At 37.6% G+C, this 23,089-nt stretch overlaps 1 long non-coding RNA gene across 1 annotated transcript; it reads right to left on the bottom strand.

The window, feature by feature from the left end:
• Nucleotides 1-1,740: 1,740 nt before the first annotated feature.
• On the bottom strand, nt 1,741-16,929 carry LOC149065082 (uncharacterized). The gene is made up of 2 exons (XR_016195688.1): nt 16,774-16,929; nt 1,741-3,242 (listed from the first exon to the last, which is right to left on the bottom strand). It is a non-coding gene; the product is annotated as an uncharacterized LOC149065082 (long non-coding RNA).
• Between the last annotated feature and the right edge of the window lie 6,160 nt (nt 16,930-23,089).

Genomic DNA, 23,089 nt, shown 5'->3' on the forward strand with positions numbered 1-23,089 from the left:
ATCTTATGGCCTATAGTTCTTTTGCTTTTTCTGCACTTTGGCGTCCACACAGATACTGCCAACGCATTCCAAAGGCAAAGTTTTCAGCAACGCTCGCCTACTCGCTTGCCAGTGGAATAATGCTTCCAGAAATCTATGTGTGGGAAGCCTGTACAACATGGCCAAGACCCATACATATACAACAACCTCCCCATACCCTGTTCCTAAAGTTTTCTGCAACGCTCGCCTACTCGTTTACCAACAGGGTAGAAGCCGTGCCTTACATGGAAATCTAAACAGTTGAAACCTGCATTACATTAGTGATAGGCTTGAATAATATTATGAATAAATTGTTAGAAATTTAATCGCTCCTTTATGAGAGATTAATCTATGTCGAAAGAAGTTTTTAGTGATTTTGTACTAGTGTTTTCCCAAAGTGGGCAATACCACCCCCCCCCCGGGGGCCGATGGTAGTTGCAGGAGGGTGGTAGAAACTTCGGGTTTAACATAGGATCCTATGGTTTGGTGTGAGTTGGGGGGGTTATGAGTCTTTTTTTTTTTTCATGAAGACGGAACGAAAATTTTGGTACAATTTAATTTCATATGAATACCCTTTAATTTTTCGACTTGAGGTTTGTAATTTGCCGGATAAAAATTTACCATTTATAGGATCAAGCTGTACGTTTTCTCTGTGGGTCATTTGTACGTTCTTTACAAATTTTTGTATCGAATTTTTTTGTGTATTTTTATCATTAAAAACAATTTTATTGTATTTTAATTCACGTCTACGAATTACGTTGATCAAATTAGAAATACTTTGAATTGATGATCCCGAGGACGAAAGAAATATAATTTTCTGCAATAAACAAACTTTTATTTTATACGAAAATGTTGATTTTTTTTCATTTTACAATGTATATTTTTAGTTATTAAAAAATTAAGCTCAATTTATAAAGCTGGGAATAGTTCGTAATGTATTTTTTTTATAGATTTTAGATTCAAATATGTTATAGTGTAATTTAAATATGTATCGTTCCGCATTAATGTATTCTGAAAATTAACTAGTATTACTTTTATAGTTAGTTTTTAGTGATGGATCTTATTTTCTGCACTTTAGCGTCCACGCAGATGCTTTCGACGCATTTCAAAGGCAAATTTTTCAGCAACGCTCACCTACTTGTTTGCCATTGCAATGAGACCACAGGGCATCTGCGTGTGAGAAACGTACATGGCTGAATATGCATGTACATCTTCCTCATACTCTCTTTGTAAAGCTTTCTGCAACGTTCACTTACTCATTTTACCAACAGGGTAGACGCCATTGGAAACTGAAACTTTTTTCAAAAATATTTTCTTAAATTTAAGTCTTGTTTCGTTTCGTGTTGAATCGATTATATTCTTTCGTGGCATTTATTTACGAGGAAAAATTTCTTAAAATTTTATCTCTCAAAATAATTATGATTATGTAAAGATGATTAATTTGCTCTAATTTACAGTTTGTGAGTATTTTGTTCTATAAATTATATTCCTTAGAAGAAGTTACGGATCCTTAAGTTCGCATTAATTATCAAGTTTTATATAAAATTATTTTGTTTCATAAAATTTCTCAGTTATGTGCAATCTGTTGAAAAATAGTTTATAATTTTCTCAATGTTATCTCTAATCTGTATCCAATGAAGGTTATAGAATTTATGAGAGAATCTTGAAGAAAATATTTATTTTTGGATGTTTAAGTCATTAATAATTAAGTAATTTTCTAATTTATGTTATGTGTGTGTCATAAATATTGAATTATAAATATATATTAGAAAAATAATTGAACGTGATTCGTCGTACAGATTAATATTATAATTATTTATTACGGGATTAAAATGCGTTATACTTACCGATTGTCGATAAGTATTTTATCTTTGGTAATTCGTGTTACGATTAAAAATTAATAATCGGAGTTTTATCAATATAATTGGTGATTTAATGTATTTTTTCTTATTTTTACTCATCATTCATGTAATTTACAAATATTATCGTGAATTCCTTACTGTTTATACTTTAGTCACATTATCTTTTGTTGGAAACACATTATATTGTACTATTTGTTCTTTACATTTGAATATGGATCCTATTGACCATGTATATTATATCTGACTATTCGCGGTGGGATTGGAATTGCGTCTGACGTAACAATGATGTAGTTCATCATTCATATAGCTAAATATGTTTGATAATTTGTAACCTGATTATTTAATATTATTTGTTTCCTCGAAATATTAAATAAATTAGACGTGAATTTGATGTGATGATGGAAGTCTGTTGTTTACCTTCTATCGTATTTTTTACCTTTATTAATTTGACAGAATTGTTCCTAATGGAATAGTTTAAAGTCATCCGTTACAATAATTAAATTATTTGTATTTTAAGTTTAAGTATGCGTGATAATTATGGTTTACGCCTATTCATTTCCAATCAGTTGATATCGTTGTCCATTGTTTGTAAATTGCGCACTTTTCTGTTGATTCAGTTTAGTTCCAGATTTGGTTAATGTGTCCGGATTATTTAATTATTTCACTTTTATGTTGAATTTTCAACAAAATTGTCCATGACTATTACTGTATTATAGATTCTTATCCACCATCGGGACCCTTCAGCACTCGTGTGACTTATTTTGGCAATTTTTTTTTTACTTTTGTCTATAGAGTTTGTATCTTAGCCTACTCGCGTGAACTCGTTAGTATTACAATTCACATTTCTCTTATTGAACGTAATATGATTTGGCAATTTTGGTAAACCTATTGAACTGTCCCTCTTTTTTACTAATTGATATTAATAATCTGATTTAAGAAAAATCAAGTTGACTCAAACCCTGAATCAGTAATTGGTAAATTTATTGGGGGAATATTAGCCTATAGTAGAGTTTCCCGGATTTCTCGTTACATCGCCCCTTTCTTGAGAAATTGTTTTCTTTTATCAGCCCAACTCAAACTTACCCACATCCACCCACCTGTCATTCCATCGCCTCCCACAGGACGGCATTTGCCCACTTTTGGAAACACCGATTTATACCTATAATTTTTTTTTAAGTATCGCTACACCATATTATAAATAGTGATAATGTAAAAATACATGGAATGAGCTCACCCAGTTTGTAAAATATCCGAGCAAGATGGAGTCTCTTCTTCGATACCATCCCTCAGCAAGATGGAGCCTTTCCTTCGATACCATCCCTCAGCGAGGATGTCGCAAAAGAAGACGACAGCACGGGAAATCTATTGCAATATGATATAACGGATTATCATCTATTAAATACATTTTGATGATTCAATATGTATGCGATATGTATGATGATGCGATAGAGAATCCATTTACCCACCCCCAGTGTTTTCAGAGGCAAAAAGGCAAAAATAACAAAACTCTTTGTTTTTATGTACAGTATATATCCCATATTCCTCCGTATTAGCCGACAAGACCATAGCTTACAACCATCTCAAAAAAGAAATTCAAACTAATTTACTTCAATAATTTCTATTCAGACGGTCAACCAAAGGCCTAGAATTATATTCAAGCCCACAGAATCTGAATAGACATTCTCATCCTATAATGCAGACCGCAATACTGAATGAATCGATTAGGCAAGAGAATTGGGAAAATGATATCAACTTACCTAGGAATACTCGAAACGTTCCATTTTCGATCACAACACACGGCCAATGAACCGGGTAGAGTCTTCGTACGAAGGAGGTCCGGAGAAACACGTCCTATCCGGCGGGCCGACAATCCGAAACTGAAGGAAAATTGACTGTTGCGCTTTTGAATATTTTTTTACAAGAATGCATTCAATTTAAACAGTCGTGGTAACAGTCAAATGCAAAATATTGTTTCAAATGCATTTTTCTTTTTTCGTTTTCTATTCCTCTCGATCCATGAATTGAATACATTTTACGAAATTGATACATTTCTTTGGTAATATCAATGCTGTAGCTACATATAGCTAAACTGGAGATATAAGTGGCATATAATTCGATTTATTAGATCGAAAACCTTCAACCTGTTGCTCGTGCATGTGTGTGAATATCTGTGGCCTTAACGCATCTACGTTGTCAGAGTTGTGCGTGCTTTTTGTTCGTGATGGTGTTTCCACCTGCCTTCCATACTTTGAAGTGAAGATGGTAAATTCTAAATGTTGAACGTCTGAATGTTATCCGCGGAGGTAATTTTTCAAAAGGGTGACCTACTCGGGGTACGATTGAAAAATGCTAGCCTACCACTACTCGGTGCCCTACACGTCTCGAAGTATCAAAGCCGAAGAAAACCCACCTTCTGCCGACCACTGTACTACCAACCTGGATTCTCCCTATGAGAGTCCAATGAATGAACGCCAGAATTTTGCCACAGGACTTTTCCCGTTGCCGAAATCTCTTCCAGCCCAGCTTCGTGGGTACGGTCCTCGATTAGGTTCGATCACGCCTAAATTCGATAGCGATAAGCCTGTGTGAAAAGCTACTTGAGGCGTTTTTATATGTTAATGAGGCAAATCACTGGCAAGGTTGGCAGCTTGGAACCGTTTATCTAACGATGGGGTCTTACTGAATGGGATCGTATTGGGCGAATCAAAGTTTATCGGCGATTTGTCCTCCCACAGCTGAGTTTAGAGATTAGCATGCCCGCGAGAAAGAAAAAATTGAACCCAATCTTTTAACAAATCATATTTTTATACTTCATGATTCTTGTTGATATATTTAAGTTTTTCATTTCACATTGAAATTTCTGGAAAATACAACAGTTTTTCCGGAGCTATTTCCGATCGAATTGTGGAAAGTGGCATATAGATTCTGTCCCCCCCCCCCCCCCCCCACCATCGCCGTACTTACGCGGTATGGACTTCGAGACGACAGCTTGTATTGCGGTTCTCATCGTGAGAAAACGGAGAAATGAGCGACGCCGACGACACCCAAAGTCCGTTTCAGGTTAAGTTTGCAGTGAAGAGGAAGCTATGAGGGAACCGCATCACTCGTTGCTATGACAACGAAAGCCTCTTAACGTACGTATCGATGCGCGGCCTCGGTAAGGTATGGCCGATTCTCACCAATCTCGCAGAAATTTTTTTTTTTTAATTTACAGATCACTCAAATGACGCAAAGCACATTTACAGATCACTTAAGTGACCCGCAGTGCAGTTTCACATCACTTAGGCAGCCCGCGACACAATTTCAAATCCGCGGCACATGCACAGATCACTTGTTTTTGACACAGATCACTTGTTGTAGAAGTTCAAAATGTGATCTTCGCTTCAGTTCCGCATCACTTTAGTGGCACTTTCCAAAATCATTCGATTGGCACATTCTGAGATCACTTGAGTGGCACGTGACATATTTACACATCACATGAGTGACCTGGACAATGTTCCCTCCGCTATCGGCTATTGGAATTCAGAAACCACCCCTATCCTACGAACACGGCAAGAAATAGATAATTTAAAAAAAAAGGGGGGGGGGTGCCTGGAACCGTAACCTACACCCATAGAGAGAGCCTCTCACAACGGTATCGGCGCTGTCGTGAAAGAGGAACACTTCCTGTAATCTATGAGTGAACATCTGAATTCGCTGGAGGCTATTTTCGGGAGAAAAAAAAAACTGATTGAATATTCGTCTGGGTGTGTAGGCCTATAACTACATGCAAAACTGAATTAAAAATTGTATCTATTGGAAAATTCAACAAAATGACGATATAATATATATATAATTGTGCAACCAAAAAAAAAAGCGCGACAGTGATATTGGCGGGGAAAATTTCTTGGAAATCGCACCAAAGTGTTCTTGAGCTCGCCATGGATTTGGTAACCAATATTTTTTCTAATTTAAAAATTTTAAACGGATATACATTGGTTCAAAACGGTATTTTTTCAGATTCTTTTTCGAAATCATAAAAAAATTTGAAATATTCTATATAAATGATCATCAGAAACCTCCGATGTATGGGAACTATATTTTGCGGCGAAGGAATACACTCTCTACCTTTCTCTTCACTGCAAAGTTAACCTGAAACAAACTATACATACATTGCAGTGCGTGGGAGAAAAACAAACGCAGCAGCAGGTTAATAATGATTTTTATAATTGTACAATTAAATTTTTTTGGCCGATTAGAGCTTTTCATGAATTTGCCATGTAGGGCCTCAAAAATATCCCTCGGCCCGGGGGCCCATGACTCTTTTTTTCTCCCGTCAGCGCCCCCTGGCGAGAGAGAGGTGATGCGGGAGAACAGCTGTTGGCAGCGAGCCAACACTTTTCGCCTTTTCTTTTCCCTATTTTCTCCGTGACCTTTAGCTGGTCAGAGTTTTGACGGGCCCCTTCTGTAGTTAATTTATAGCGTGAAAAAGCAAAAAAATGATGATAACCGTCCCGGGCCCCTATGTGGGGGTCATGCCTCTGGCTCTCAAAACACAAAAGTCGGCCATCCATAAGGATAAATAACAAGCATATCAAACAAGTAGACCACTAGAAATTATCAACAATAGAATAAAATAAGAATGTATAATCTCCGAAATATTATTTCAGAAAACTTTCTAATAACTATTTACAATGTTGATCAGCCAGTGCATTTATGATACGATATACGTACAGCACATCTGCAAAAATTGCTGACTCAATCACCATTGTTAAATTTTACAATTAGGTGGAATATTTCGAGGATTGGACCAGTGGTGGCGAATATACAGCGCCGGAGTGGTGCTGTGGTAAAATGCTCGTCCTCCGTCACGAAGGTCACCGTAAATGCCCACGGGTTTGAATCCGGGGGAAAACATCGCAAACAGACTTTCTATATTCTGAGAATGGAGCGATCTCCGATAGATGGTTCCTTCATTTCCAATCCAACTCCAGCGGTTGGAAATTGCCGTAAGGTGATATATGACACACACAACAACACAGAAGTTGGTGTGCGGTGTACAGTAGTGGTTGAGAAAGAATTGCGTTCTAGCAAATGAAGCATCTTGAGAACTAGCATTATGTACGATGAAATAATAATGAATGTTATCACGAAAATGAGAAACTTTGCCTGGTTTTAATTTATACACAAATTGCCACGTTTTCAACACAAATAAATTCAATTGGTCGAATGGTCGACGCGTTTCGTCTCTTCAATGGAGAGCCGAAACGCGTCGACCAATTGAATTTATTTGTCTTGAAAACGTGGCAATTTGTGTATAAAAATGATGAATACGTAGTTTTTCGGGTAGCCTATAGATGGCAGAAAAAGTCAGTTTTCACCTGAAATGTTATGGTTTATTTAAATTAAAATATTCCGAAATTATATAACCCGATTTTTTTTCTTTTTCGTTTCACAATAATACGATTCTGTTAAAAAATATTTGTCAAAATTTCAGTTTGTTTTATTTGAATTAGAACATGCAATTTATAGAAAAAATTGCATAATATTTTTCTCTCAAAAATGTTTAATTGTTTTTTAAATATTATTATAACTTAATGCTCAAACATGATACGGTATGGATGTGTGTTCATACTTATAAATTGCGGTTTCCATCCTTAGATTAATAATAAATTAATAATCATATCTTTCTTAGTCTAAGCTTCAAAACCCTTGAAAGACTTTAAATGATGTATGGAACAATACTTTCTCCATTGCAATTCCCTTCTTGGCATATAGAAATATGCTACGGCCATTTTCTTGCAACTTGTTGAAACAGTCCATCTTGGAGATGTATGTGAGGTTCAGTGTTGAAATAATCTGTTGGAGAATATGTCTGCGATTCTTGATATCTCTGTTGAAAATTTCTCTGTTCAACCCCATATTTCATTGTTGCAAATCCATTGCCCCATATTTCATTGTTGCAAATCCATTGACCATTCTTATAAAAGGGATCTGTTCCAAAGGATAATTGCCAATCCACGCGGGGAGGTCACTGGAAAACTTCCCGCCGAAGAATCTATTCCGGTGATTCTGAACTGATCGTAGCACATGTTGACACACAAAGATGTCTACCTCTTGCAATTGATTCGTTTCTTTGCAAAAGTCGCGATATTCTGATCGATTCGAAATCAAGTGCCGAAATACTTCGTTCGAGTCGGTGAAAGAGCGCCGTCGCTATATATCTATGGCTGGCATCTGCGGTACTGAGATACGGGTAGGCGGACACAGGTCAGTTAGTTATACCGCAGCGGCGCCTTTCTGAAGAGATTCGTATGAGGAAAGTCAACTTGTTCCAAATGCCAGGTTGGATATTCGAGTTGGCTTCGCTCCGTCCTTTTCAAAGATTTAGAATTTCGGCATGTGTTTGAGCACGATTCGGTGATCGATCGGTGATTTATACGGTCAGGGATCGAGCGTTCGGGATTTATTTCGCGGAAGGATTTTTCTAGTGACCTTGGATTGGAGCAACATGCTTCAACACCCTGAGGACATAATGGATCTTTAGTTTCATATCGTCCGAAAGTAACATGCTCCTACGGTCCACGATTAGGTACGATCACGCCTAAATTCGATAGCGATAAGCCTGTGTGAAAAGCTACTTGAGGCGTTTTTATATGTTAATGAGGCAAACCACTGGCAAGGTTGGCAGCTTGGAACCGTTTATCTAACGATGGGGTCTTACTGAATGGGATCGTATTGGGCGAATCAAAGTTTATCGGCGATTTGTCCTCCCACAGCTGAGTTTAGAGATTAGCATGCTCGCGAGAAAGAAAAAATTGAACCCAATCTTTTAACAAATCATATTTTTATACTTCATGATTCTTGTTGATATATTTAAGTTTTTCATTTCACATTGAAATTTCTGGAAAATACAACAGTTTTTCCGGAGCTATTTCCGATCGAATTGTGGAAAGTGGCATATAGATTCTGTCCCCCCCCCCCCCACCCACCATCGCCGTACTTACGCCGTATGGACTTCGAGACGACAGCTTGTATTGCGGTTCTCATCGTGAGAAAACGGAGAAATGAGCGACGCCGACGACACCCAAAGTCCGTTTCAGGTTAAGTTTGCAGTGAAGAGGAAGCTATGAGGGAACCGCATCACTCGTTGCTATGACAACGAAAGCCTCTTAACGTACGTATCGATGCGCGGCCTCGGTAAGGTATGGCCGATTCTCACCAATCTCGCAGAAAAAATTTTCTTTTAATTTACAGATCACTCAAATGACGCAAAGCACATTTACAGATCACTCAAATGACGCAAAGCACATTTACAGATCACTCAAATGACGCAAAGCACATTTACAGATCACTTAAGTGACCCGCAGTGCAGTTTCACATCACTTAAGCAGCCCGCGACACAATTTCAAATCCGCGGCACATTCACAGATCACTTGTTTTTGACACAGATCACTTGTTGTAGAAGTTCAAAATGTGATCTTCGCTTCAGTTCCGCATCACTTTAGTGGCACTTTCCAAAAGGCTGAGAACCTTTTACCAGAAACACAGTGTTCTCCCCAACCGCACATAATATTCTGAGGGCACGCTACCTGTGCTACCGCCTTCAATTTCGTGGGAAATGTAAAGTACATCCTCTGAGTATTCCATGAGCATCTAACTTTATTCAGTTTGATACTCAATGAAAATAAATTATTTTTATTTTCATCCTGAAACCATAAACAGTGAGTGTAATGTAAATTTTCTAGTGTCACCGTCGCTTGAGTGGTCATTTTACATGATTGCTCATCGTGAACATCTTCACATTCTGCCGTAGTCGATTGCACGATTAAATGATTATTGCATAGGGTTGATGAGGGTTGCACCATAGCAAATAATGCTATTAGTACCAGCATGTTCACTGCATGCTCTGGCATCGCTACACGATTAAAATACTCTTGCGTTTGTTGTACTGAATTTCGCAAACGATTTCCCACATGAGCACCTCCTATCATCGTAATTCGAGCCGTTCCTTTAATCAATCGAAATATCTGGTAAACAACCACCACTGTTGTTTTTACCACTTGGAAAATCGCCACCAATGCGGATTTTAAGTAAATTATTGTTATTGAAGCTAACAATATACACAGGGTGTAGACGAAATATGCTGCCGTTGCTGGAAGACATTTCAAATGCTGAAATGCTGCTATACAAAAGAAACACGGTAACTTTCTGCATATCGTACGACCATTGACGTGCAGCTCCTCTCGTATCGTGTGACCACTTTTCTCGGCTACGAAAATAAATCGCAATGTCCCTGGAAAACGAAGAAAGTTTTCTGGAACTACGGCTTGAGTAGATGTGAGATTAAAGTGAATTATTGTTTCCAGGCCCTCTTTACGCACGATCAACAGTCCTGGAGATGACACTGCCACAATAGGATCATGAAATTCCAAAGTTTCACCATTCAAGGTGAATATTGCCTCCTCTTCATCAAGTAGCAACCTTCTATGACGTTGATGTGTTTGTGAGTATTCTAATGGGTGCTCACAAAACTTCAAAGATATTACGCGGGGTTCATCAATTCTTTTAACACCGTCATAATGAAATATATTGGATCAACCAACCTTAATGTGGCAAAAGCATGCTGATTCCCTACTGCAATTTACTTCTTGGCAATACTCGGCAGTTCCATTACAAGGCAACTGAGTAGTGCACGCACAAGGAAATCCATCCTTATCACATTCGAAGATTCGTGACGTTCCAGTTAATGATGCATTTTGTGATATTGTGAACAGGCGAGGTGTAATGAATTTCTCCTCCGTTAGTGGTGACCAAATGTAACTAATCCACTTTTTCTGGTCACACTGGCTACATAGCTTTGAGATAGCACAACTATTTCGTGGGAAATACTCGAGGTATTCTTTGGGGACCGCATGGGAACACTTCTTAGTTCCTTCATTAAACAAACAATATTCTGCGTTGTGTTTGAGCGCCACCACTGGTAATAGCGCCAGCACCAAAATCTGAAATTAATTGAATGCGTTTAAGGTATAATTTCTTATGTTTGGATTTTTTTTTTTTTTAATGGAGAAGTCATACTCAACAAATCCTGCCATGCTTCCTTAGTCCCTCCACATCACTGCATTAAGTCAATTTAATATTACTATTCATTAAATTAATATGATTTACTTTAAATTTTCCTTGGATTTTTTTTTTTTTTCAATTCCTCACCTCAATGACATTTAAGAGTTTACTCGCCAATTTATCAGCTAATCGGTCCAGCACCGTTTTTTCCGACTCTTGTGATGCACTAGGTTGTGCCATCCAAGCAAATAATTTATCAGCAATATTCATATTATTGCTACTCGCATCATTACTAGTTCCACCTTCCAACTCTCCATCTCCAGCAGGATTGGTACTTTCTGCCATCCTGTCAATAGAATTCAATTTTTGCACTCTACCATACACATTGCGCGCACGTAAATTGTAACGTGTTACCTCAGAATTTGACTGAGTATCGGCCACATTCGCGGCAGTTAAGCTGCTTTCGTTTTCGGTTTCATTTACACTACACGCGTCATCAATAAAAGATAACTGTTGGGGGTCTACGTGAAAACTTTCTGGAGAGACATGGTTTCCCAGCTGGTTTCGGTTTCCCCCCTCTGCATTCGGAGGCAACTGAGTCTGTCTTCTGGGGATTATGTACGAGTGCCATAACTCAGGCAGTTGTAACTCCCCCCCCATTGGCTTCATTTTCTTTTTCCTCTTCGTCGTCTGAATTTCCCCCTGCACTTACGATTTCTACTTCTGACCTGTCCTCTACTTGCGACTCATTTTCCCTCATTTCAGGAAATGGGTCATATGGCCTATGTAATGATACTTTTGTGAGTCTATCCGAATGGACCAGTTGAATATCTTTTGGTTTATGTACGTTTTTTATTCTAAATAACACTGGAGATTTTTGTTCAATGATTCTATATGGTCCCGTGGATAGCCTACATAATTTATGAGACACCCCTCTTTTGGGTTTCCCCGGGGTAAATAAATATACGGAGTCACCTAATTTTAACTTCTTGTCAACAGCCGTTCTGTCGCGATACTGCTCTTGACGTTCTGCTGCTTGCAGCATGCTAGAACGTACAAAATCGTGTGCTTTCTGTAACTTTGGCAGCAGCTGCAAGACATATTGTTCATGCGCATAATAATTAAAAACAGGTGGTTCTTTCAACAATTTCCCTGCCGTTACCATATCTCTTCCAAAGAGGACAAAATGTGGTGTTTCCTTTAACACCGCATGAACAGCACTTCTATACGACATTAAAACATGGGGTAACATATCATCCCATTCTTCGGTTTCCGTTATCATGCACGCTAAGGTATGCGTAATTGTCGCATGACTCCTTTCATTACTGCTATTTGTCTGGGGGTGCAATGCTGAGGTAGCTAAAGGTTTGATCTTCAACTTCTCAAGCATGGCACGAAAAACTGACTTATGCAAGTTTGCACCTCTGTCTGTAAGACAAAATTTAGGCCGTCCATATCGTGCAATAATTTCGGAATAAAATGTCTTCGCCAACGTTTCAGATTTCGTATCTGGCAATGCTATGGCTTCAATAAACTTAGAAAAATTGTCCATCATGACCAAAACATATTTATTACCCGACATAGTTACATTGAATGGTCCCATAATATCTACCGAAACTAGCTCAAACGGTTCGGTTGGAATAAAGTTCCGTTGCAATGGTGCTTTCTTATTTGGATTATGACTTCGTCTTTCTAAACAAATGCGACAAGTGTTAACGTGAATTTGACAATCTCTATAGTATCCCGGCCAAAAATAATGACTACGCAGTCTTTCAAATGTTTTGTCGAAACCCATGTGACTACTCAAATTATCATGAATTTCTTCCAATATTTCTTTTCGCATTAAAGTCGGTATTACAATTTGTTCAATATACTCTTCTCTGACAGGCCTAATGTCTTTTGAAGCATAATGGCATAACAAACCATTCTTCATAAAATATGCTTCAACCATCTTTTTGACTGGCTCTGCATTAGCCGAAGTTAACATGTCTATAATTGGTTTTAAATGTGGGTCCAGTTTTTTGCGGCTTCGCGTATTCGATTTTCTAACGAAGTCGAGTGAGTTTCGACAGTATTTATCTGTCGACTTAGACAATCGGCGACGACATTGTCACGACCCGGTTTATGAACAATTTCAAAATCGTATTCTGACAAATTCAAACACCATCTCGTCAATCGCGGATTATGTGTTTTAAGGTTAAGCAAGTATTTCAATGGTTTGTGGTCACTTTCCACAGTAAATCGTCTACCTAATAAATAAGGTCTGAAATAATTGATACCCTCCATAATGGCAAGTAATTCTTGTTCAATTGCTGGATATTTCTGCTCAGCCGGTTTAAATTTTCGGGACATGTATGCAATAGGATGATTTCCCTGTTCATACCGTTGATATAGACAGCATCCGATTCCTATCTTACTGGCATCCGCCGACATTATAAAGTCCATATTAAAGTTAGGATATGCTAATACCGGTGGATTTCGTAATGCTTTCTTTAAATACTGAAAAGCTTCTTCTTGACTCCGACCCCATGTAAATGTGATATTTTTCTTAGTCATATCCGTAATAGGTTTTGCATAATCCGAATAAAATGGTATAAATTTCTTAAAGAAATTACACATTCCGAGGAAACGTCTACAGTCCTTGACTGTGCGTGGTTGTGGAAATTCATCGATTGCTTTTACATTATCGGTATGTGGACGCACACCGTTTTCGGAAATGACATGTCCTAGATATTTAATTTCTTTCTTCAAGAAATCACACTTTTTCGGTGCTAATTTTAAGTTATACTTTTCAAGCAATTGAAAAACTCGCTCTAATTTCTGGATATGGGTTTCTATATCAGGACTAGCTATCAAAAGATCATCGATGAAACAATGAATATGTTCATCATGTAATTCCGACAATAAACTGTCAGCTAGACGCTGAAATGCTGCCGGTGCTGTTTTTAACCCCATTGGTACAACATTGTATTGATAACACCCTTCTTCATTGCTGAAAGACAGATGTTTTCTATCATTCTCATCAATTTCGACCTGATAATATGCACTACAAAGATCAAGACTACTAAAGTATTTAGCGCCATTTAATTGTGCCAAAATATCCTGAATTAATGGAAGAGCATATTCATCCGATTGAATTGCTTCATTTGTCTTACGAAGGTCAACACACAATCGATACCCGCCATTTTTCTTTCGTACCATAAGAGTGGGAGCTGGATGACTACTGACACATGGTGAAATAATTTCACTCTCTAACATATCGTTTATTTGCGCCCTTAATTCCGCTCTTAAATGATACGGAGTTCTATATCGTGGGGATTTCTGTATCGGCGTTCCATTCCACGGTATTTTATGCTTTGCCAAAGTAGTTCGCCCGATTTCCGTAACATCTCTGGCAAATACATGTGAATATTTCAAGAGCAATGGTAATAATTTTCTTTTTATTGCCGGTGATAAATTATTTAGGTCAAAATCCTGTTCCGACAGTCTAGGCAATGTCTTTTTCCTTAATGGAATTGGAGCCTCTCTAACATCATCTTGTTCCGAAATCGTTCCAGTTCCCAATTTTGTACCCTTATTCACATGCCTGGGCTGTTCAGACATATTGGAAATTAATATCGGAATTTTCCCAGTCTCGTCAATTTTTCCCACTGAGTTTGCTACCCACAAATCACTCAGCTTATTGTTTCTTGGCGTAACCTCTATTTCATTTCCATATTCAAATCCTGGCACATTAACTGTAATCACTTTCTGAGTACGCGCGGGCACCCAAATTTTATTAGGCATTACTAAATTTACACATACATTTTCTGCCTGCGACACTGTAGCACACCCTGAATTCAATAGTTTTATTTCTGTAAACTTATTCTTTAACATGCCCCTTTTGACATCAAAAACAAAATCTCCCTTTTGGAGAAAATCATAACCTAAAATCATCTTATAATCCCTACTCAGCTCATACTCGGAGACATATACTTTATGATTCACTTTGAATTCTCCCAAATTTATAGGTATGCTATAACACGCTTCGTGTGGTAACGTCTGGCAGTTACACCACGAATTTCAATATTTTGATTTCTTAATTGACGACACTTCACAGTACACATTATATTATTCATAATACTAGAATCTATTACACTAATACAAGCACCAGAATCAATAAGAGCACAAAATTCTATATCTCCAACTTTCACTGTCACAATCGGTAGAGGATAACCCCTAACCTGATTTTGTTGAATCCTATATACAATGTTTTCTTTTCTATTTACATGTCTTCCCCTACCCCATGACCGTCACTTCCGAGGTCGGAAAACCTGCTGTTTACAAAACCCTGTCTCTCCCCTAGTGCCCCAGTTATTGGAAGAAACCTGTCCCCTACGAAAATCCTGCTGCTGACGAGGATTCCCTCTGCGAAAACAATTTCGCAATAGGTGGGTGGTTGACCCACATCCAAAACACGCGAGATTCCCTCTCGGCTGGAAGCCTCGACCCGAAAATCGCGGAGTCACCTCAAACCTCTGCATATTACGTTGAGCTGGAAGTGGGGTAGTTGACATTTGTGGTGGGACCCCTCTTCCCCTACGAGCAAGGACATTTCCTTCTTTTACTTCTCGTAATTCTTGAGCCAATTTTTCCATTGATGTACGCTGGAGCATACTTTCTTTCGCTACTTCCGCTAACATAGACTGCAATGTTTTCAATTCAAAAGAATTGCCCGTTGCTTGCCTCTCTATGGTATTTACTGTACCATAGTTACGACTAATTCCCTCATTTCCCTCTACAAGGGCAGCAAATTTGATTGCGGTGGCCAAATCTTGGGGGTCATGGTTTAGTACATGTTTTTGTATTTTAGGGTTCAGCCCCGCTAAAAATTGTGACAATTTAGTACGATCTGCCAATCGTTCAACGTCTGGACTATTGAAATTTGCTCCTTGCAGGAAACCGAAAGCAGCATTTTTTACACGCGAGGCAAAATCCTTGACCGATTCATTCGGTTTTTGTCTACATCCCGTAAAGTTCTGGAGATGGTAAGTTAAAGGAAATTCATTCTTGAAATGTCTCAAAAATTCTGTCTTGAATCGCTCATAATTTCTTTCCTCTCTTAGTTCCGGACTGTTTGCCAGAAATTCAGCGGCTCTTCCCTTCAATTTTGCTTTAAGCACAATCAACTTTTCTGTATCTGCCCATTCCGCAATTCTACCAATTTCCTCTATAGATTGGAGGAAATATTCCGCCGGATAAGACGGCTCTGAACCGGAGAAACTATTAAGGAGGCCTAAATAACCCGCAATTGTATTTATTTTGACAGCTGCTCTGTCACCGGATGATTCTACTTCATTACTGTGGCTCATTTTGTTTAGTGTTTAATTGAGTGCAAGTACCAGATTCAATTAATTAACTTATTTGAAAAAAAAATTATAAACATTTAACAATTATTTTCAGTCTCCAAAATCATTTATATTTTAACGTTACTTTCACGGCACCATTGTTGACTCTCCCCGTATGCTTGGTAGCCAGTTCCCATTAATGCATTTAAGCCAGTAATCTATCCTATTCCCATCGCGTTGTGTAACTTCCTACTGAGATTGAGGTCTCCTTCTATAGTGAAGAGCAACCCCAAATCCCAGTATTAACCCAGGTTTAAACATATTCTAAACTAATTAGAATTTATTGAGAGACTTGAAAATAATTACGTATACTCCCATTTAAAATTACATTGAATTTATTTGCATTATTATGATGATTCATTACAGATTACACAGGTACATGCACATTAACAATTAACTTTTTCAGAGATGTGGAGGAACTTATTCTAAAAACATGACAATGCATATTGAGCATCACTTACCCCATCAAAGCTCCTAGACCACAATTTCTTCGACGTCATCCTTCTGTCCTAAGATTCCGACTCCCTATCCCTCTGATCTAACTCAAAACTCTCTCTCACTCTGCCTTTTTCTCTCTCTGTTAAAATCTCTTTATATTTTGATTGATAATTTCAACTCCACCTTTTTGCGCTATTTCAAGACTTTCCATTCGCTCATCTTAAAATTCTCTTTTCCCGTCTGAACCACTTTTTAGTATTGAACATAATATCATTGGCCCATCTCCTTCTCTGGGAAAATCTCACATTCCCATAACCTTTGACCCTACCATTTAATTTAGATCCGCTCCACGTCCATAGAAACCGTCTAGACGCACATTCCTTCGTAAATCAATGCATTTGACCAGCGACAAAGATTAGCCTTATCTTATTTTTCATAAGATTTCCAGTGCCACGGTCTTCAGCTTGACACGAATATTATTTTACCCACCTAACGTTCTCAACTAGGGTCCCGTTTTATTACATTTCCTTTATTATCTCCGACTACATACAACTGCATTCCAAAATATAGCTTTTCCCATAAATTCAACAGTCTGTCTCCTAGGATTAAACTTTCCCATCACATGCGATTCACTATTACCCAAAATTTTGCCTCCTGACCTACATTCTTATACTATCGTAAGTTTCTTTTACCTTCACTGTAACCTCTTACTTTTCTTTTTCTGCTCGTTTTCCCCTGAAAAACTACTACTATTATATAATATCTATAAACTATTTCGATTTTCCCTAACTACCATCAATTAACTCATCTCGTTAAGATTAACTATCTTTAATTAACTCATCAAGTTAACACGTGGTAAATGTACAAATTGTATATATTGTAAATAGTGTAAATACACGTTTCATTATTCATTCATTACTCCTTCCAATTTTTTCGTTTTAAACTGCATTTAATATAAAAACCATGGTGAGGAAACATACTACCCCTCCATACTGACCCTGTCCACCGGATCTCGCTCCCGGCTCATTTGGTGAAGCGTCTACGGAAACCACAGAACATGTTCAAGTGCCAACTGCCAAAAACAACCGAGAAATGACTGTTGAAAAACAATACAAACAACTGGAAAATGAAATATAGGAAGACTTGCCATCGCCTGGTGGAGGCCTAAGCGTTGTGCAGTCAAAATTCCTACTGATACTGAGTACCGCAATCAAGTAGAGCCTTGCACTTGGTCAATGGAGATTGCATCATTGCCGGGCTCCTTATTGTGAGGAAAAGGAAGTGAAATAAAATCAGCGTCAATGAAATGACACTGATCTGAAATGCGAAAAAAGAACAAATATTCTCTGAGAACTCAAAGAGAACAAATATCTTCGGAGTACCGCTAGGGAGGAGGCATAGAAACCTCCCAGCGAAGAAGCTAAAATGCACAAAGGCAGGCACAGGAACCGTTCCCCATGGGGGAAAATGGACAAACGTGCTAACGCTCAATATCTGTGGACACAGTGAATAACAAACACACATGAACTGTGCTGGCTGCGTTGAAAAACTGTATCAACGCAAGAATAAAATGTGCCTGGACCGAGAGCACCTCACGAAACTATATTAAAAAAAAACAAAAAAAAAAACACCCTTTCCCCCCAAATCAGCCCAACAAATGGCGCTGACACCTACCTTCTCTGAGGGGAAAAGCATGACCATTTATAGTGCATAATTATAGTGACTCATGATAATTCTCTTTCAATTGTGGATATGGCATTTTGCCTGAAGTAATCTGTTAAACGAGCTTAGAGTCCCGATTTTGACTTAAATTTCTACACATACAGCTACACACACTATTCATCACACACACTTTTACACAACAAAATAGGCCAAGTACTTCTTGTGCCCACTGCTAAGACCGGTAGAACGGCCATCAAAAATTGTGCCGCGGGACCGGCGAATCAAGTTCCATTCAGCTCAGCATTTTTGAGTGTTTAGAGAACGGAAAATATTTCCCCGTATTCGTGCTGTATTGGTCTACGTGATTAAATACAGCGAGTAATGCTAGTGTCTTCGGTTAATGCCGGAAGGTGATACGAGATGTTCGGAACGGTTCCTGTGAGCGGCATTAAACCGGCGCTCTTTAGAAGAGCTGATCAAAACAATCTAGTGAGAGAGAATTTTCTCGTTTATAATTCCCCCTCCCGAGTATCTAAAAGGGTGCTCAATCTTTATGAGAGTGCGGGACACTTGGGTAATCTAACTATGATAAATAGCATACAAGCTAGATAACATGCTCGAAACTTGCAACTCTTTTGTAAATAAGTAATCAAAGTGTGGTAAAAACTCTTCTTTTTTTTCTATTTTGTCGCTTTTAATCGTATATAATCACGAAGTACATAATTTTCTAATCTTTTGAAAAAAATTTATCTTCCTCGACCGAAATCAGGCGTGAGAAGAATCCCTCTGGAAAGACAATCAAAAGTTAAATAATTGCGTCATTCATCCATTGGCGTGAACTATAAACAGCAAAAAATGATCGTACCTCATTTACGCATATATTAATTGCGTCATTTCTCACCTCCGGAGAGGGTTCAAACGACGTGGTGGAAACCGTTCAGAGCGTATTATGCCAGCTGAGCTGAGTTGATTTAACAAAAATAATTGATATAAAAAATATACTTAACCAAATGTTGTACGTTACGATTTGAAGGCCTCTATGTCCAACATTATTTTATTTTATTGATCATGTTTTGTTAAAGCGAAATTTTTATTTTTTTCTAGTTTTTCTGTCTGGTTTGATGAAAAATATCGTAAGATTTTAAACTTGACTTCTCCAACTCCATGTAGCATAATTTGCAAATAGATGTCGCGTACAAAAAGCGATATCACGAGTAGAGTTGCCTGCCATCTAGCGTTGATATATTTTCCTAAGAATCATACGAGAAGCATTTGCTATATAAAGCAATTTGACTATTTGACAAAATAAAAAAATAATAATTTAAAAAAAAACAACAACCCAGACTCACCTGATTGCGTTCACGCTCGCATTTAATCAGAAATCTTTTATTCGAACTTTTTTATTTTACTCGCATTTACTCTGAAGTTACTAGTACAAGATTTTCTGATTAATTAAACCTCTAAGGACTGCTGTTCACCAGTTAAATCATATCTATCATATTTACTCACCATATTTAATCAAGATTATCTCCTTTACTTTTCCTCTAATTTCTCGGCCCTCCCCCGAATTCATCTATGCCCATTTAATAACATATCAATGGGTATATAGCCATGTCGATTACCATAAAACTCAAATGAGTCCCATGATGGAGAAGATGCGGCGAAAGCCGGTGCTTCGTACCACTGTCCACGGTAACGGACAAATGAATAAATATATATTTTTTATAATAAATGAAAATAATAACGTAAAATCAAATATCTTGCGTTGCTTTAATAAAAAAAGTGGAAAAACATTCATTCATTTTAACTATTAATTATTTCAATTTACAGTAGACTCGGTAACTCAACACTCCAAAAGTACCGACAAAATGTCGACTTCAGCGGATGTCGAGTTGGCGGGGTTTCACTCTAAATTCTTGTCCGATCGTTTTTGTGTACGCAATTATATACATTCTAACAATTGTATTAAATAAAATGCAAATTCTCATTAATTTTTATTCGGGGGTTGCTTCCAAATTGAATCAAACGTGTAAAAGAAATTTAATTCATGAAAATTAATCAAGTACATTTGCTTGTTTTTCTTTATGAAGAGAAAACAAAAATTTTCTATACACTATTCAGTTTATACCGCGATTGTTCGCCTTTTTCCTGACTGCGTAGAAAGTGACGTATCACATCTAGAGAGCTGACGTATCACATTTATAGTGCATCACGGAGAGATGGTGCAGAGATACTTCATATGAACTTTCTGTGTGATTCTATTTCTTCGAAACATGAAGCACTTGCTTTGGGTGATTGATTTTAGAATATTGTCGTCTGCTAAAAGTGCTAAAGTTACAAGATCAGAGTCAATACTCACAAATTCATCGTCGATACAATCACCCATAGTGCTATTCGTTTTCTCCACACTTAATCTGGGAGGAATCTTCGGAGAAATAATCGTTTCCCAAAGACTCAGAACAAAAACCAACATGACGGAAGCAGTTCCGAATCGTGGCACACGTGCCTGTGTTCCATGCACAATCAATCATTTCAACTGCATCTAAACTAGAAATTTTTGCATCCATTTTAACATCGCAAAATTCACAATTTTTTTTGTCTGTAATTTTCTGTAAAATGTTTTCATACTTAGGATAAATCATAATTTCCTTGATTGAGACTTTTTGAAAAATCTTTTGCTTTCTCTTGAGCTATTGGTCCTGATAATGGGATTGAGTGAGATTGAGGGATTTGAACCACAAAAGAGTAGCTTCCTCTACATTGCTGAATTCTGATTTCGTATGCGTTTTCTGCTTGGTTTATAAGAAGATTCAAATGCTGAAAAAAATTCCCATCATTTTTACAAATGTTGAAATGGGTTCCGTGCAACTCCATATTCTTCGGCGAGTTCACTCTGCGTTTTTTCACTGCCCTTTTTCTTCTCTCGTGTGGCATTCATTACTTTATTTTACCCTTCCCCCTTCCCTTTAACTACACAACATGCTATTAAGGAATTATTACGTATGGGAGAATTAGGTGAAAAAGGAATGGAAATGATAAAGAAAATTAGACAAGGATTAGACGAAACTCTCATGTTAGTATTTAAAAATATAGGTGAAATCTTAAAGATTGTAAAAGAATATGGAACACAGAGAGAAAGCAGTCCGAAACCTTTTGTTGAAATAAAGAGTAAGCAAAAGGAAGAGACGAATTTCCTATAGTTGAAAAGACTGATAGAGTTAAGAAGAAGAAAAATTTAATTCGGATAAAATCATTAGAACAAACAGGAGATATACTACAAGCTTTGAAAAAAGATATTAAGGGGACACGTGACGTTGAACTCATCAAAAAAGCGATTTTTACTTTTGTTTTAAAATTGTATCAAATTAATTTATTCACTAATTTTGTACTTCCGAACATAAAAACGATAATTCAAATCGATGATGAAAGAACTGATAATCAGATAGTATTACTTTCAATTAGTCAAAATTTTCATTATTATTATTATTATTATGAATATAAGTTATTTCTTAAATCAATTTCAAGTCTTCATTTCTTTGGTTCATTTTTTGTTGTTGTGGATCGAATTCCCTTGTGGGTCGAATTTCGAAAACCCCCTCTCAGTCAGTCTTTACGTCACGAAGTGAAACTATTGACCAAATTTGATATTTGTAGCTTCAGCGGTTTTGGCTCCGTGAAGATGAATCATTCCGTCAGTCAGAGTCGGGACATGTTATTTTATATACAGGGTGTCCACAAGACCACACAAACTCTGCACAGCCAGATTCCTCGATTGGAATATATAAAAAATGCCCAAACTACCTGTACGACCCAGTTTTCGAGAAAAATGCGGAAGAAAAGTATGACGTCATATCTGGTGCAAGGGGAAAAAAACAACTTTATTGGAAACACGAACATCGATACTTGCATATGTTTACACGGGAAGATGCTCAAAATATCCATCCCACATATCGAGGTATGCATGCGCGCGCCGTGGAATGATGTGGAAAGCTTTTCTTTTCTTGCACCGGATATGACGTCATACTTTTCTTTCGAATTTTCCTCGAAAACTATGGGTCGTACAGGTACCGTTCTTCGGGCTGGAAATGCTCGAATTTTCCTGGAAAAATTGGATGGAAATTCTTGAAATTTAATTCTATATCGTGTTGAGGTCTGCTGCTCATCAGCAAGTGGCCCGCGGTACATTTATAGCTTATTTAAGAGACCCGTGGCGCAGTCTTAAATCCTCACGTGCCCCGTGGCACATTTACAGATCACTCATTTCTCTGACCCACGGCACATTTACAGACCACTCAAGTGGCTGACACCCGGTATATTTCCAGATCACTTAGAAGAAACGTAGACTATGTCAGTGAGCGACATAGTCTACGTTTCTTCTACGCGATCTGGAAATGTACCGCGGACAACGTGAGGGTCTTGACCGAATGATTGACCAAGTGAGCAATCTTTGTAAAGAAAATTCCCCTCTTCATCCCTCCCCCCATAGGTAGTACTTTAATGGGCCCTAAAGATTTCGAATTGGCAGTAATAAATTAGACGCGAATTACATGTGAAGATGGAAGTCTGTTGTTTATCTTCTATCCTATTTTTTACCTTTATTAATTTGACAGAATTGTTCCTTATGGAATAGTTTAAAGTTATCCGTTACAATAATTAAATTATTATTTTTTTAATTTT

This window comes from Pholcus phalangioides, unplaced genomic scaffold, assembly GCF_987345545.1.
Source record: "Pholcus phalangioides strain wild (caught in Gottingen) unplaced genomic scaffold, Ppha-v1.0 ptg000041l_1, whole genome shotgun sequence".
Lineage (NCBI taxonomy): Eukaryota > Metazoa > Arthropoda > Arachnida > Araneae > Pholcidae > Pholcus > Pholcus phalangioides.